The following is a 14836-nucleotide window of genomic DNA, read 5'->3' as shown; positions in this document are numbered from 1 at the left end:
TCAGACTTATCCTGAGCAACAACACAGGAGATCTGCTGGGGAAGATATAAATGCCTTTTGTTGTGGGTGGTGGGGGGGTCGGGTTTCTGCTCGCGTTCGTCAGTAACATCAGCTCGACCCGGGCGAAATCAGCCGGATCCACGCAAAAGGTCAGGGAATTTTAAACAGCGAGTGAGTTACACCCAAAGACCAGTCATGGCCGTGTTTCCCACCATCTTTTCCGCCATTTCAGGATTTGGTTCGACCCCGCCCACAACACTGGCCCTTTCCCCCCCCCCCCCAAACGGGGTCGACATTGTGAGATTCTTCCGATCGCGCTGGGTCGGGAAGGCTCTTCAAATCGCGCTCGCTGTCCTACAGGCTCTGGTAGGCCCGTTTTCAAAAGTTTTCTCATATCAAAAAATCCTTGATTTACTAAGAAACTGATGAGTGTACGCCAATGAAACTATGAAATGATTTAGTACAGTTTTTTTTTTAAAGCCATTTTCAGTGATTTGGAAATCGGGTTGGTCGCAGGCGGAGAACTGAACGCCAACATTCCCTTTAAGCCTCTACCGTGGTTGACACTGCCCTCGACCATGTCAGTTCTATCTCCCGCACCTCTGCCCTCACCCCCGCCCCTCCCTCCCGGAACCACGATAGGGTTCCCCTTGTCCTCACCTTTCACCCCACCAGCCTCCACATTCAACGGATCATCCTCCGGCATTTCCGCTACCTCCAAAGTGATCCCACCACCAAACGTATCTTCCCCTCCCCTCCCCTTTCAGCATTCCGCAGGGACCGCTCTCTCCGAGACACCCTAGTCCACTCCTCTATCACCCCCAACAGCCCTTCCCCTTCGCCTGGCACCTTCCCGTGCAAGCGGAGGAGATGTAACACCTGCCCCTATACCTCCCCCCTCCCCACTGTCCAGGGCCCCAAACACCCCTTCCAGGTGAAACAGCGATTTACTTGTACTTCTCGCAATCTAGTATACTGTATTCGCTGCTCACGATGCGGTCTCCTCTACATTGGGGAGACCAAACGCAGATTGGGTGACCGCTTTGCGGAACACCTCCGTTCAGTCCGTAAGGGTGACCCCGAGCTTCCGGTCGCCTGTCATTTCAATTCACCGCTCCATTCCCACTCGGACCTCACCGTCCTTGGCCTCTTGTACTGTTCCACGGAAGCTCAACATAAACTCGAGGAACAGCACCTCATCTTCCGATTAGGCAGTCTGCAGCCTTCCGGTCTCAATATCGAGTTCAACAATTTCAGATCATAACCTCGGCCCCTATTTCATTTTCACTTATATTTTTCCACTCCTTTCCTTTTCCCCCCCCCCTTTCCTTTTGTTTCTCTCTCACACCTGGCAGCTATCTTTTGCCCTGCTAGTACACTTTACACCTAATCACAGCCTATTACCATCTCGTCTAGCTTCTAATCTCTTTTACTTCTTTTGGTTCTTTTATTCTTTTGTCCGATCGCAGCCCTGCCTTCGATCTAGTTCCTTTTCTCTCCAGTTTTGAAGAAGGGTCAAACCCGAAACGTCAACTCAAATTTCTCTCCACGGATGTTGCCTGACTTGCTGAGTTTTTCCAGCATTTTCTGTTGTTATTTCGGATTTCCAACATCTGCAGTATTTTGCTATCATTCCCTTTAAGCCACGTGGCCGCACAGCGCTCTTGGGCTCCCGCGCAGCCGGTGAGCCGGCTTTTCAATTGAGAAAAAACACAGCGCCCGCGCGGCCCCCCCACCGGAAAAAAAAACTACGGGGAACATTGCTGGACACCCTTATCAAGAAATGCTTATTCTTACTGATAAACCCATTTTCAAGCCGTAATAATCAAACTGCACCAGGTTACCGCTCTTGAATACATCAAGGAATACTGATTAACAGAAAGGGGAAAGAAACATAGAAGATAGGAGCAGGAGTAGGCCATTCGGCCCCTCGAGCCTGTTCCGCCATTTAATGAGATCATGGCTGATCATCCAAATTCAGTACCCTGTGACGTAGGAAAACTACTAGGCACTTGGTCTAAGTGTTAAACAAAGCTTTAATCAACTGTTTTACAACATGGAGGTCTAGTTGTGTCTTTCACTAGTTCCTGTTAAGAATGTCCTGCGCAAGCTGGGCCCGTGCCCGAGTATTTATACTCTCCCTGGACCGCACCACCCACAGGCCGCTCAGTATTATTTCGTAAGTCTTTCTTTCATGAATGACTGATTCATGTCACCCTGTCCCTGCTTTCTCCCCATATCCCTTGATCCCTTTAGCCTTAAGAAATATATCGAACTCCTTATTGAATATATTTAATGAATTGGCCTCAACTGCCTTGTGTGGTAGAGAATTCCACAGGTTCACCACTCTCTGGGTGAAGAAATCCCTCCTCATCTCCGTCCTAAATGGCTTACCCCTTATCCTTAGACTGTGACCCCTGGTTCTGGACTCCCCCACCATCGGGAACATCCTTCCTGCGTCTAGTCTGCCTAGTCCTGTTAGAATTTTATAAGTTTCAATGAGATCCCCTCTCATTCTTCTAAACTCCAGCCAATATAAGCCCAATCGACCCAATCTCTCTTCATACGTCATTCCTGCCATCCCAGGTATCAGTCTGGTGAATCTTTGCTGCACTCTCTCCATGGCAAGAACATCCTTCCTCAGATAAGGCGACCAAAACTGCACACAATACTCAAGGTGTGGTCTCACCAAGGCCCTGTACAACTGCAGCAAGACATCCTTGTTCCTGTACTCGAAAGAGAAATGGTAGCGCTCTATTACGCTGCCCGATTGCGCTGGTCCATAAAGATTTTATCGATTGTGCCCAAAGCGAAGACTTTTTTCCCTCCCCGCCCCCCCCCCCCCATGTGTTTAGCGTGAGCCCATCGCCAAGGCGAAGTTACACGCAGCTTCACCTTCACAAACAGACCATAATAGGAAGATTGTCAAGGCCGTGGAGCCGGCACAGAAGAGATTTATTAAGATGATATCAAGGATGAGAGGCTTGAGTAATGAGAGTAGGGCTCTTTTCTTTAAAATAGAGAAGGTTAAGAAGAGGTTAAAAGACAAAGATAGAGGCAGCTCTAACAGAGGGTTGCTAAGATGTGGAATGCCTCACAGAATCAACGAGGGAAGCAGAATCCAATAAGGATAAACATCTGAGGTGAGAGTGCTACCAGTGAGCCAAGGACGACATCCAATAATGGCCCAGAAATTCGGGTCTCCACGGGTGAGTACGCACATCCTTGATGTATTCAAGAGCAGTAACCTGGTGCAGTTTGGTTATTACGTCTGAAAATGGGTTTATCAGTAAGAATAAGCATTTTTTGATAAGGGTGTCCAGCAATGTTCCCCGTAGTGTTTTTTTGGGCGGGGGGTGGGGGGCGCTGTGTTTTTTCTCAATTGAAAAGCCGGCTCACCGGCTGCGCGGGAGCCCAAGAGCGCTGTGCGGCCACGTGACTTAAAGGGAATGTTGGCGTCCAGTCCTCCGCCTGTGACCTACCCGATTTCCAAATCACTGAAAATGGCTTTAAAAAAAAGCTGTACTGAACCATTTCATAGTTTCATTGGCGTACACTCATCAGTTTCTTAGTAAATCACGGGGTACTCACCCATAGGCCCAATGGAAGTGCCGGTTTTGTGCATGCACTGCGCATGCGCGGGAAACCGGAACTTCCGTTCCCTTAAAGGAAGGGGTTCAGAGGTCGAACGCGTGCGCCGGAGAGGCAGCGCGTACGCCTGGAACGTCCGTTTCTTTTGCAGCTTTCTCCAGGAGGGTAAGTCTCCAGGAGCTACACATGTAAAAAGCAGGCGCAAGGCCTGCTTTTAACAAGGTAAGTGGTGAATTAATTAAAATTTAAATTAAAACATTTTTTCCACAGGTTTATTATTTTTAAATACTTTAAAGAAAGGTAAGTTTATTTTTAGCCCCGTTAGAAAATGTAATTAATTTTTTCAAACATTTTAATTATTGTTTAAAATAGTTATTTTATGTAATTTATAGTTATTTTAAAAATGTGATGTTTAAAAAAAAAAAAAAAAAATTATTTGAAGTTTTAGTGATGTTTTGGGGCTTATAGTATTTATAGTTTTGACAGCTCTTCCTGTCAATTTTATGAATGAAGCATTCCTTGCTACCATTGGCTCCCCATGGCCCACGTGATCCCAGGGGACGCATCGAACTAACTACACCCCTGGGATACGCAAGCACTGCGTGCCGGCAGTTGGAGGAGGCCCAGGATCGGAATCCCACGCGGGCCCACAGCTCAACGGCCGGCGCGCTAGGTAAGTGCAGGTCGGGGGCTTGCACCCGCGGGAAGCCTCCAACCCGAATTTCTGGGCCATTATCCATAATAATCTTCGCTGCCCCCTCTCTGAACCCTTTCCACTAGGTCTGTCCTTTTAGAATTGGACTGTCTCTGTAACCGCCTCCAGCCCGACAACCCTCCGAGATCTCCGGGCTCCTCCAACTCTGGCCTTTTGCTCCTCCCCCGATTTCCTTCGCTCCACCATTGGCGGCCGCGCCTTCAGCCACCGAGGTCCTCGGCTCTGGAATTCCCTCCCGAAACCTCTCCGCTTCTCTCTCCTCCTTTAAGACGCTCCGTAAAACCGACCTCTTTGACCAACCTTTAGGTCACCTGCCCCAACATCTTTTTATGTAGCTCGGTGTCAAATCTTGTTTAATAATCGCTCCTGTGAAGCGCCCTGGGACGGTTAAAGGCGCTATACAAATGCAAGTTCTTTCTTTATAGATGCCGTGAGATTCCGCTTTTTCTGGTTTTGGAAGTTTTTTTTCCAATGTGGCAAATATCATTCCTCAATAAAATGTGACTCTTGTGCACTCCCATATGCAGTCGACCCTTGCGCAGTCGACCCTTGCGCAGTCGACCCTTGCGCAGTCGACCCTTGCGCAGTCGACCCTTGCGCAGTCGACCCTTGCGCAGTCGACCCTTGCGCAGTCGACCCTTAATCATCCGGAATACTTTAATAACCGGCAAAATAGATAACCGGTAATCTTGCCGAATCCATCCCGCACTCGTTTTTGCCAAGTCCGAGTCTCCCGCAGTGGCCGAGTTAGTCAGTGGTTTTTATTTTTGTTTGTGTTAAAAATTGCCTTGGTAGGTGACGTAAGAAAACTACTGGGCACTTGGCCTAAGCGTTAAACAAAGCTTTAATCAACTGTTTTGGAGGGACAAGGAGGAACAAGGATGTCTTGCTGCAGTTGTACAGGGCTTTGGTGAGACCACACCTTGAGTATTGTGTGCAGTTTTGGTCACCTTCTCTGAGGAAGGATGTTCTTGCCATGGAGGGAGTGCAGTGAAGATTCACCAGACTGATACCTGGGATGGCAGGAATGACGTATGAGGAGAGATTGGGTCGATTGGGCTTGTACTCGCTGGAGTTTAGAAGAATGAGAGGGGATCTCATTGAAACTTATAAAATTCTAACAGGACTGGACAGACTAGATGCAGGAAGGATGTTCCCAATGGTCGGGGAGTCCAGAACCAGGGATCACAGTCTAAGGATAAGGGGTAAGCCATTTAGGACTGAGATGAGGAGGAATTTCTTCACCCAGAGAGTGGTGAACCTGTGGAATTCTCTACCACAGAAGGCGGTTGAGGCCAATTCATTAAATATATTCAAGAAGGAGTTAAATATATTTCTTAAGGCTAAAGGGATCAAGGGATATGGGGAGAAAGCAGGGACTGGGTACTGAATTTGGATGATCAGCCATGATCGCATTGAATGGCGGAGCAGGCTTGAGGGGCCGAATGGCCTACTCCTGCTCCTATCTTCTATGTTTCTGTGTTTCTATGTTTTACAACATGGAGGTCTAGTTGTATCCTTCACTAGATCCTGTTAAGAATGTCCTGCGCAAGCTGGGCCCGTGCCCGAGTATTTATACTCTCCCCGGACAGCGCCACCTGCAGGCCGCTCAGTATTATTTCATAAGTCTTTCTTTCATGAATGACTGATTCATGTCAGTAGTTACTGTATACCTCTCTGTTATCCAGAATTTTTTCATCAACCGGCACCATCCTGGTCCCCGTAGGTACCAGATACAAAAGAGTTTACTGTACTTTGCAATTCTCTGATTTCAGGACATTGCTTGGAATGAACAGAATAACAGCGAAGACTTAGGGAGAAAATGCGCACAGCGATGGCGGAACACGACAGCTGAAATCGAGTTTTCCCAACCGTTGGATATTTCTTACTTGTACTTAGCAGGGACTCTTCCTAAAAGTAGAAGTGAGTACGGGGAATTTTCATGGGGAATTGTTTTTTTTTCCCCGCGCCCAGTCACTTTGTAGGTTTTATTTAATAAACCACAATAAGAATACAAGGGGGTAGAAGTTATGCGGCAGCTGTACAAGGCCCTGGTTAGACCACACCTGGAGCACTGAGCAGTTCTGGGCACCACACCTTAGGAAGGATACACTGGCCAGAATGCTACCCGGACTTCAAGGATCAGGTTATGAGGAGCGATTAATCAAATTAGGGTTGTATCCCTTAGAATTTAGAAGGTTAAGGGATGATCTGACATAAGAACGTAAGAATTAGGAGCAGGAGTCGGCCATTCGGCCCCTCGAGCCTGCTCTGCCGTTCAATAAGATCATGGCTGATCTTCTACCTCAACTTCACCTTCCCACACTATCCCTGACGTAAGAAAACTACTAGGCACTTGGTCTAAGCGTTAAACAAAGCTTTAATCAACTGTTTTACAACATGGAGGTCTAGTTGTGTCCTTCACTAGTTCCTGTTAAAGAATGTCCTGAGCAAGCTGGGCCCATGCCCGAGTATTTATACTCTCCCTGGACAGCGCCACCCGCAGGCCGCCCAGTATCATTTCATAGGTCATTTCCACATGAATGACAAGATTCATATCAATCCCCATATCCCTTAATTCCCTTCGCTCTCCAAAATTTATCGACCTCTGTCTTGAATATACTCAACGACTGAGCATCCACAGCCCTCTGGGGTAGAGAATCCCAAAGATTCTCAACCCTCTGAGTGAAGAAATTTCTCCTCATCTCAGTCCTAAATGGCCGACCCCTTATTCTGTGACCCTGTGTTCTACATTCCCCAGCCAGGGGAAATATTTTCCCAGCATTAACCCTGTCAAGCCCTTAATAATTTTATATATTTCAATTAGATCACCTCTCATTCTTCTAAACTCTAGAGAATATAGTCCTAGTCTACTCAATCTCTCCTCATAGGGCAATCCCCCCATCCCAGGAACCAGTCTGGTGAACCTTCGTTGCACTCCCTCTGTGGCAAGTATGTCTTTCCTTAGGTAAGGAGACCAAAACTGTACACAATACTCCAGGTGTGGTCTCACCAATACCCTGTATAATTGCAGTAAGACTTCTTTACTCTTATACTCTAATCCCTTTGTAACAACAGCTAACATACCATTTGCTTTCCTAATTGCTTGCTGTACCTGCATGTTAACTTTCAGTGATTCATGTACAAGGACACCCAGGTCCCTCTGAATGCAAACATTTCCCAGTCTCTCACCATTGAAAAAAATTCTGCTTTTCTGTTTTTCCTACCAAAGTGGATAACTTCACACTTCCTCACATTGTATTCCATTTGCCATGTTCTTGCCCACTCAGTCAACCTGTCCATATCTCTCTGCAGCCTCTTGGCATCCTCCTCACAGCTTACTTTCCCACCTAACTTTGTATCATCAAGACATTAAGGGGAACAGATAGGGTAGATAGAGAGAAGCTATTTCCGCTGGTTGGGGATTCTAGGACTAGGGGGCAGAGTCTAAAAATTAGAGCCAGACCTTTCAGGAGTGAAATTAGGAAACACTTCTACACACAAAGGGTGGTAGAAGTTTGGAACACTTCCACAAAGGGCAATTGATGCGCAGTCAATTGTTAATTTTAAATCGGAGATTGATAGCTTTTTGTTAACCAAAGGTATTAAGGGATATGAACCAAAGGCGGGTATATGGAGTTAGGTCGCAGATCAGCCATGATCACATTGAATGGCGGAACAGGCTCGAGGGACTCAATGGCCTCCTCTTGTTCCTATGTTCCTAGAACAAGTCACAGGCTGGACTTCTCCAGTCCATTCCCCCCCGCTTCTACCGTTCGTAAGCTGCGGGTCATCCAGAAAATGGAGGTCCATCATCCTTCTCCTCACCATTGGCATCCTGTCTCCCAGAGAATCGATTTTAAGGCTCCTTCCCTTCATACCCTCCGACAAACTCAGGATGTGGGCGTCTCTGGCAAGGCCGGCATTTATTGCCCATCTCTGGTACAACTCAGTACCTCGCTGGGCCACTTCCGAGGGCGGTTAAGAGTCAGCCACGGTGATGTGGGACTGGAGTCACATATAGGCCCAGACCGGGTAAGGATGGCAGGTTTCCTTCCCTCAAGGGACATGAGTGAGCCAGTTGGGTTTTTATGACAATCTGACCACTTCATGGTCACTTTCACTGATCCCAGCTTTTTAGTTCCAGATTTTTTTTAAACTGTAGTCAAATTCTCAAACTGCCCACGGTGGGATTTGAACTCACGTTCCCTGGATCATTAGTCCAGGCCTCTGGATTACTAGTCCAGTAACATAATCACTACACCACTGTACCCTGTATATAGTCCCTGTGCACATCCTCCTGAAACATTGATCTAATTCTCGTTCCCAACTCCTCCATGGCAATATCTTTTGCCACTTTCAGAAACAATGTCGAAACTGGAGCAAGGAAGGAGCAATTGGCTCATTAAGTCCATTCCTTCCTTAGACTATCAACAACATGCTCCAACATGGGTTTTATCCTGACGATTTCAACGCTTTCCTGGCTGGCTTTCCACCCTCTATAAACTTGAGTTCATCCCAGACCCTGCTGCCCTTGTCCTAACTTGCACCAAGTCCCGTTCACCCATCTCCCCCGTGCTCACTGATCTACATTGGCACCTAGTCCGGCAACGCTCATCGATCTTAAAATGCTCATCCTTGTTTTCAAATTCCGCCGTGGCCTCGCCCCTTCCATATCACTGTAATCCCCTCCAGATCTACAGCCCTCTGAGGTCTCTGCATTCACAGAATCACACAGTGCAGATAGAGGCCATTTCGGCCCATCGAGCCTGCACCGACACATATCCCACCCGATCCCCGTAACCCCTACACCAACACATATCCCACCCTATCCCCGTAACCCCACGTATTTAATCCCCCTAACACTAAGGGTCAATTTATCATAGCCAATCAACCTAACCCGCACATCTTTGGACTGGGAGGAAACTGGAGCACCCGGAGGAAACCCACACAAATACGGGGAGAATGTGCAAACTCCACACAGACAGTCACCCGATAGGTGGCCGTGCCTTCAGCTGTCTAATCCCTAAGTTCTAAGTTAGAGATAAGGAGGGGGGGGCGAGGCCATGGAGGGATGTGAACACGAGGATGAGAATTTCAAAATCGAGGCATTGTCGGACTGGGAGCCAATGTAGGTCAGCAAGCACAGGGGTGATGGCGAGGGCAACGGGGCATCTGGGACCTTAGTGAACGACGGGACCAACAGTCTGTCTCCTTAACCAATGAGAGTTAAGGATTGAGAAAGAAACAGAAGAACGACAGAGAGGGAAATCGGGTAAATTAGAGCCAAACCAGGTACAGAAAGAGAAGTAAAGAGAGGGAAAGAAAGTTTGGATTAAGAGAGAGGAAAAAGGGACAGAAAGGAAAAGTAATAAAAAATTAAAGAATTGAAATTTTAAAAATCTCTAAGAACAATTTACTAGCTGTAGGAATGAGACTCCACAGTTTAAATTGTTCCCTTTCTGGGCCGGAGAGGTTGAGTGGAATTGCAGGAACATCAATCTCCTCATTAAAAGCGTCCTTACGCCATTAAGTACCAGCCCTAACTCTCTGCGACGAGTTTAATGGGTAATTGATGCGGAAATGCAGCCACTTCCCGAAACTCGCGGGGAGGTTGAGGGCGCGCTGCCGTTTTTGCGGGGCTAACGGCGGAGCGGCGCAAATTGTCCGACAACTTGCGGGGATTCACAACTCACGGGGTATCTCTCCCGCGCCACAAGTTGCCGGACGATTTAAGTGCTAATAACGGCGAGCGCCATTAAACTGGCCGTTGTTTTGGCAGCAAATCCTGGCCCACGGTGGGAGCTTTACTCAAGCTTCCAAACTAGAGCGTTGCTGGGTTTTTAAAAAAATCTTAAACATGCAACTTTGTTTTTGGTCTCTGAAGGATACTTGTCAATAGGGATCTCGTCAGTCAGACGAGTGCGGGGAAGCTATCTGATAGACACGCTCCGGTCTATTTTTGAGAAGTCCAGCTCCGAAGAGCTGGAGCAGATGGTGGTGGTGATTTACCTCGCTGAATTTGACGTGTCCTGGAGCACAAAGACTGCCGTGGAAATCAAAGCCAAGTTTGCATCGCACGTCAGTGCAGGACGCCTACTTATCATCCGATGTCCAAAGGACATCTACCCGACCACTGAAGGGCCTCAAGAGAAACTACAATGATCCCCAGGAGAGAGTGCAGTTCAGGTCAAAGCAGAATGCCGATTATGCTTTTCTGGTCAACTTTTGTACCGACCTGTCCGATTACTACTTAATGTTGGAGGACGATGTTTCGTGTGCACGGAACTTCCTTTCCTCCTTGAAGAAGTTTGTTGCCTCGACCAAGGGCTCATCGTGAACAACTCTGACCTCCTCTAAACTGGGCTACATCGGGAAGCTCTACCACAGCGCCGACCTCCCCCAGCTGGCCAGGTTCCTGCTGATGTTTTACAGTGAAATGCCCTGCGACTGGCTGCTGGAGCTGTTCCGCCGGGCCAAGGCCCAGCCCGACGAGATGAGGTTCAAGCCGTCCCTCTTTCAACACACCGGCACCTACTCCTCGTTTAAAGGGACGCGCAACCAGCTGAAGGACGACGAGTTCCGGGAGTCGGTGGGCAGTCTGCCCGACAACCCCCCCGCGTCGGTTTTCACCGACATCCAGGTTTACCAGCAGCACTCGCCCCGCAAGGCCTATGAACTCGGGATGGGCCAATTCTGGGGCAAGTCGCCCAAAAAGGGAAACTACTTCCTCCTCGTCTTTGAGCGTCCGGTTGAGTTGATAAAAATCTGCGTTTGGACCGGGTCGCCCGAGCACAAAGGCGACATTCTCCATTCTGGGATCCTGCAAGTGGGCAGAGACAAGGCACAGGGAAACAGTCATCAGAACTGCAAATCTTACAGCCAGCTCGGCACATTCAGCGCAGGAAAGTTTGAAATGGAGAATGTTACGACGCGCACCTCTGAACCAATAGAATGTGTGCGAGTGTTGGTGACAGGAGATCAGATAGACTGGCTTATCATTTCTGAAATGAATATTTGGATTGAAAAGGGGAAATGATTTTTTTCCCTGCGTCGCTCCCCCTCCCCATTCCCTCCTTCTCTTTGGGATCCCTCTCCCTTGTCATGCATTGTCCCAAGAGATCCCTAGGCTATCGTTTCAATTTCAAGGACAGGATGGTCATCCCCGCAATGCTGTGGCTCAGTGGGCAGCACTCTCGTCCTCGCTGAGTCACAAGGTGAGGGGGTTCAAGTCCCACTCCATGAGACTTAAGCACAAACATTGAGGTTGATGCTCCCAGTGCAGTCTAGGCTAGGGTGGTAGAAGTTTGGAACTCTCCTCCACAAACAGCAGCTGATGCTGGGTTAATTTTAAATCTGAGATTGATAGATTTTTGTTAGCCAAAGGTATTAAGGGATACGGGCCAAAGGCGGGTATATGGAGTTAGGTCGCAGATCAGCCATGATCTCATTGAATGGCAGAACAGGCTCGAGGGGCTCAATGACCTCCTCCTGTTCCTATTTTTTTTTATTCGTTCATGGGATGTGGGCGTTGCTGGCAAGGCCGGCATTTATTGCCCATCCCTAGTTGCCCCTTGAGAAGGTGGTGGTGAGACACCTTCTTGAACTGCTGCAGTCCGTGTGGTGAAGGTACTCCCACAGTGCTGTTAGGGAGGGAGTTCCAGGAATTTGACCCAGCGACGATGAAGGAATGGCTGATATACTTCGAAGTCAGGATGATGTGTGACTTGGAGGGGAACTTGGAGGTGGTGGCGTTCCCATGCGCCTGCTGCCCTTGTCCTTCTAGGTGGAAGAGGTCGCGGGTTTGGGAGGTGCTGCCGAAGAAGCCTTGGCGAGTTGCTGCAGTGCATCTTGTAGATGGTACACACTGCAGCCACGGTGCACCGGTGGTGGAGGGAGTGAATGTTTAAACTGGTGGACGGGGTGCCAATCAAGTGGGCTGCTTTGTCCTGGATAGTGTTGAGTTTCTTGAGTGTTGTTGGAGCTGCACTCATCCAGGCAAGTGGAGAGTATTCCATCACACTCCTTACTTGGGCCTTGTAGATGGTGGAAAGGCTTTGGGGAGTCGGGAAGTGAGACACTCACCACAGAATACTCAGCCTCTGACCTGCTCTTGTTGCCACTGTATTTATATGGCTGGTCCAGTTAAGTTTCTGGTCAATGGTGACCCCCAGGATATTGATGGTGGGGGTTTCGGTGATGGTAATACCGTTGAATGTCAAGGGGCGGTGGTTAGACTCTCGCTTGTTGGAGATAGTCATTGCCTGGCACTTGTGTAGCGCGAATGTTACCTGCCACTTATCAGCCCAAGCCTGAATGTCATCCAGGTCTTGGCGTATGCGGGCATGGACTGCTTCATTATCTATTCCTGTTCCTATGACGCTCCCAGTGCAGTACTGAGGGAGTGCTGCACTGTCGGAGGTGCCGTCTTTTGGATGAGACGTTAAACCGAGGCCCCCGTCTGCTCTCTCAGGTGGACGTAAAAGATCCCACGGCACTATTTTGAAGAGGCAGCCTCCTGTGCTGTAAGCTTCTTTGATTCTAATAATATGGGCCCAGAAATTGGTGTCGGGGGCTCCCCGCAGGTGCAAGCCCCCGACCTACACTTACCTAGCGCGCCGACAGTTGAAGCCTGGCCCTGCGTGCATTTCCTCTCTGTGGCCCGGTTCAGCTCCCGGCGCGCTGTGCTTGCGTGATCCAGCGGTGTACTTAGTTCGATGAGCCGGCTGGGATCGCGTGAGCACTGGGCAACCAATCGGAGGTTGCAAAAGTTCATTCATGAGTTTGATAGTAAGAACTGTCAAACTCATGAAAACTCTGGGCGCCCAAAACAGTACTTAAACTTCAAATAAAAGTTTTAAAAAATCCCACTAATTAAATGAACTATTAATAACTGTAAAAAAACTATTTTAAACAATTATTCAAATTTCTGAAAAAATTTTTTTTTTAAGAAATCGGGTCTAAAAATACACTTACCTTACTGTAAAGTCTTTAAAAATAATAACCCTGTGGAAATTCTTTTCTAACTTTAATTATTAGACCACTTACCATTGAAAACGAAGTCCTTACGTCTGCTTTTTTCATTCGTAAAAAGTTGAGGCCTTCATGCACAGGCAAACCTTTAAAAATAAAGGAATTTCAGCGCGCACGTGCAGACTCCTGCACGCACGCGTTCGACCTCTGAACCCCTTGGTTCAGAGGAAAGGAAATGCCGGTTTTCCGCGCATGCGCTGCGCATGCTGGAAACCGGCAATTCCATCGGGCCCACGCGTGAGTACCCCGTCCGTACTCGCGCGTTGGGACCCGAATTACTGGGCCATGGTCAATAAATGTGGAATAAGATCCGTCCATCAATCCACCTACCTACCTAAATCACTCAAAAATACCATATTTCTTTTGCCAACAGTAAGGAGTTATTGAAAACTAACTGCATGAGATGAAAACTTTGCAATTCTATTAATTTTCACCAGAGGGCAGAAGAAACCAGCAAATAAAATCTTCTTCGGCAGCACCTGGGAATGGCAGTGGTGTCTCAGGCAAGAGGGTCGTATTTAACGTTTACTTAAAAAAAAACCTGTGCGCAGTTATTAAAGCTTTCACGAGTTATGGTCAGAGTCAGAACGCTGTTTTATGACAGTGTCAACAGACAGTAATACCAACTGAACTTGTTCACTGTGCCTGTCGTGGCTCAGTGGTTAGCACCCTCGCCTCTGAATCAGAAGGTTGTGTGTTCAAGTCCCACTCCAGAGACTTGAGCAGAAAATGCAGGCTGACACTCTTAGCGCAGTACTGAGGGAGTGCTGCACTGTCGGAGGGTCAGTACTGAGGGAGCGCCACTCTGTCGGAGGGGCAGTACTGAGGGAGCGCTGCACTGTCGGAGGGTCAGTACTGAGGGAGCGCCGCACTGTCGGAGGGGCAGTACTGAGGGAGCGCTGCACTGTCGGAGGGTCAGTACTGAGGGAGCGCCGCTCTGCCGGAGGGGCAGTACTGAGGGAGCGCCGCTCTGTCGGAGGGGCAGTACTGAGGGAGCGCTGCACTGTCGGAGGGTCAGTACTGAGGGAGCGCCGCACTGTCGGAGGGTCAGTACTGAGGGAGCGCTGCACTGTCGGAGGGTCAGTACTGAGGGAGCGCCGCTCTGTCGGAGGGGCAGTGCTGAGGGAGCGCTGCACTGTCGGAGGGGCAGTACTGAGGGAGCGCTGCACTGTCGGAGGGTCAGTACTGAGGGAGCGCCGCTCTGTCGGAGGGGCAGTACTGAGGGAGCGCTGCACTGTCGGAGGGTCAGTACTGAGGGAGTGCTGCACTGTCGGAGGGTCAGTACTGAGGGAGCGCCGCTCTGTCGGAGGGGCAGTGCTGAGGGAGCGCTGCACTGTCGGAGGGTCAGTACTGAGGGAGCGCCGCTCTGTCGGAGGGGCAGTACTGAGGGAGCGCCGCACTGTCGGAGGGGCAGTACTGAGGGAGCGCTGCTCTGTCGGAGGGGCAGTACTGAGGGAGCGCCGCACTGTCGGAGGGGCAGTACTGAGGGAGCGTTGC

At 49.0% G+C, this 14836-nt stretch overlaps 1 pseudogene across 1 annotated transcript in view; it reads left to right on the top strand.

Annotated features, from left to right (window-relative positions):
- The window catches only part of LOC147107186 (alpha-1,3-mannosyl-glycoprotein 4-beta-N-acetylglucosaminyltransferase C-like), a 33211-nt pseudogene extending 18922 nt beyond the window's left edge, over nt 1-14289 (top strand). Inside the window, exons 3-4 of the transcript XR_015081052.1 lie at nt 6082-6229; nt 10194-14289. The product of XR_015081052.1 is annotated as an alpha-1,3-mannosyl-glycoprotein 4-beta-N-acetylglucosaminyltransferase C-like (transcript). The remainder of the gene's footprint in view (nt 1-6081; nt 6230-10193) is intronic.
- Nucleotides 14290-14836: the final 547 nt, after the last annotated feature.

Source organism: Somniosus microcephalus, chromosome 15, assembly GCF_052327205.1.
Source record: "Somniosus microcephalus isolate GS21.2 chromosome 15, FLI_Smic_1.0, whole genome shotgun sequence".
NCBI lineage: Eukaryota > Metazoa > Chordata > Chondrichthyes > Squaliformes > Somniosidae > Somniosus > Somniosus microcephalus.
This window is presented reverse-complemented; position numbering and strand designations above follow the sequence as displayed.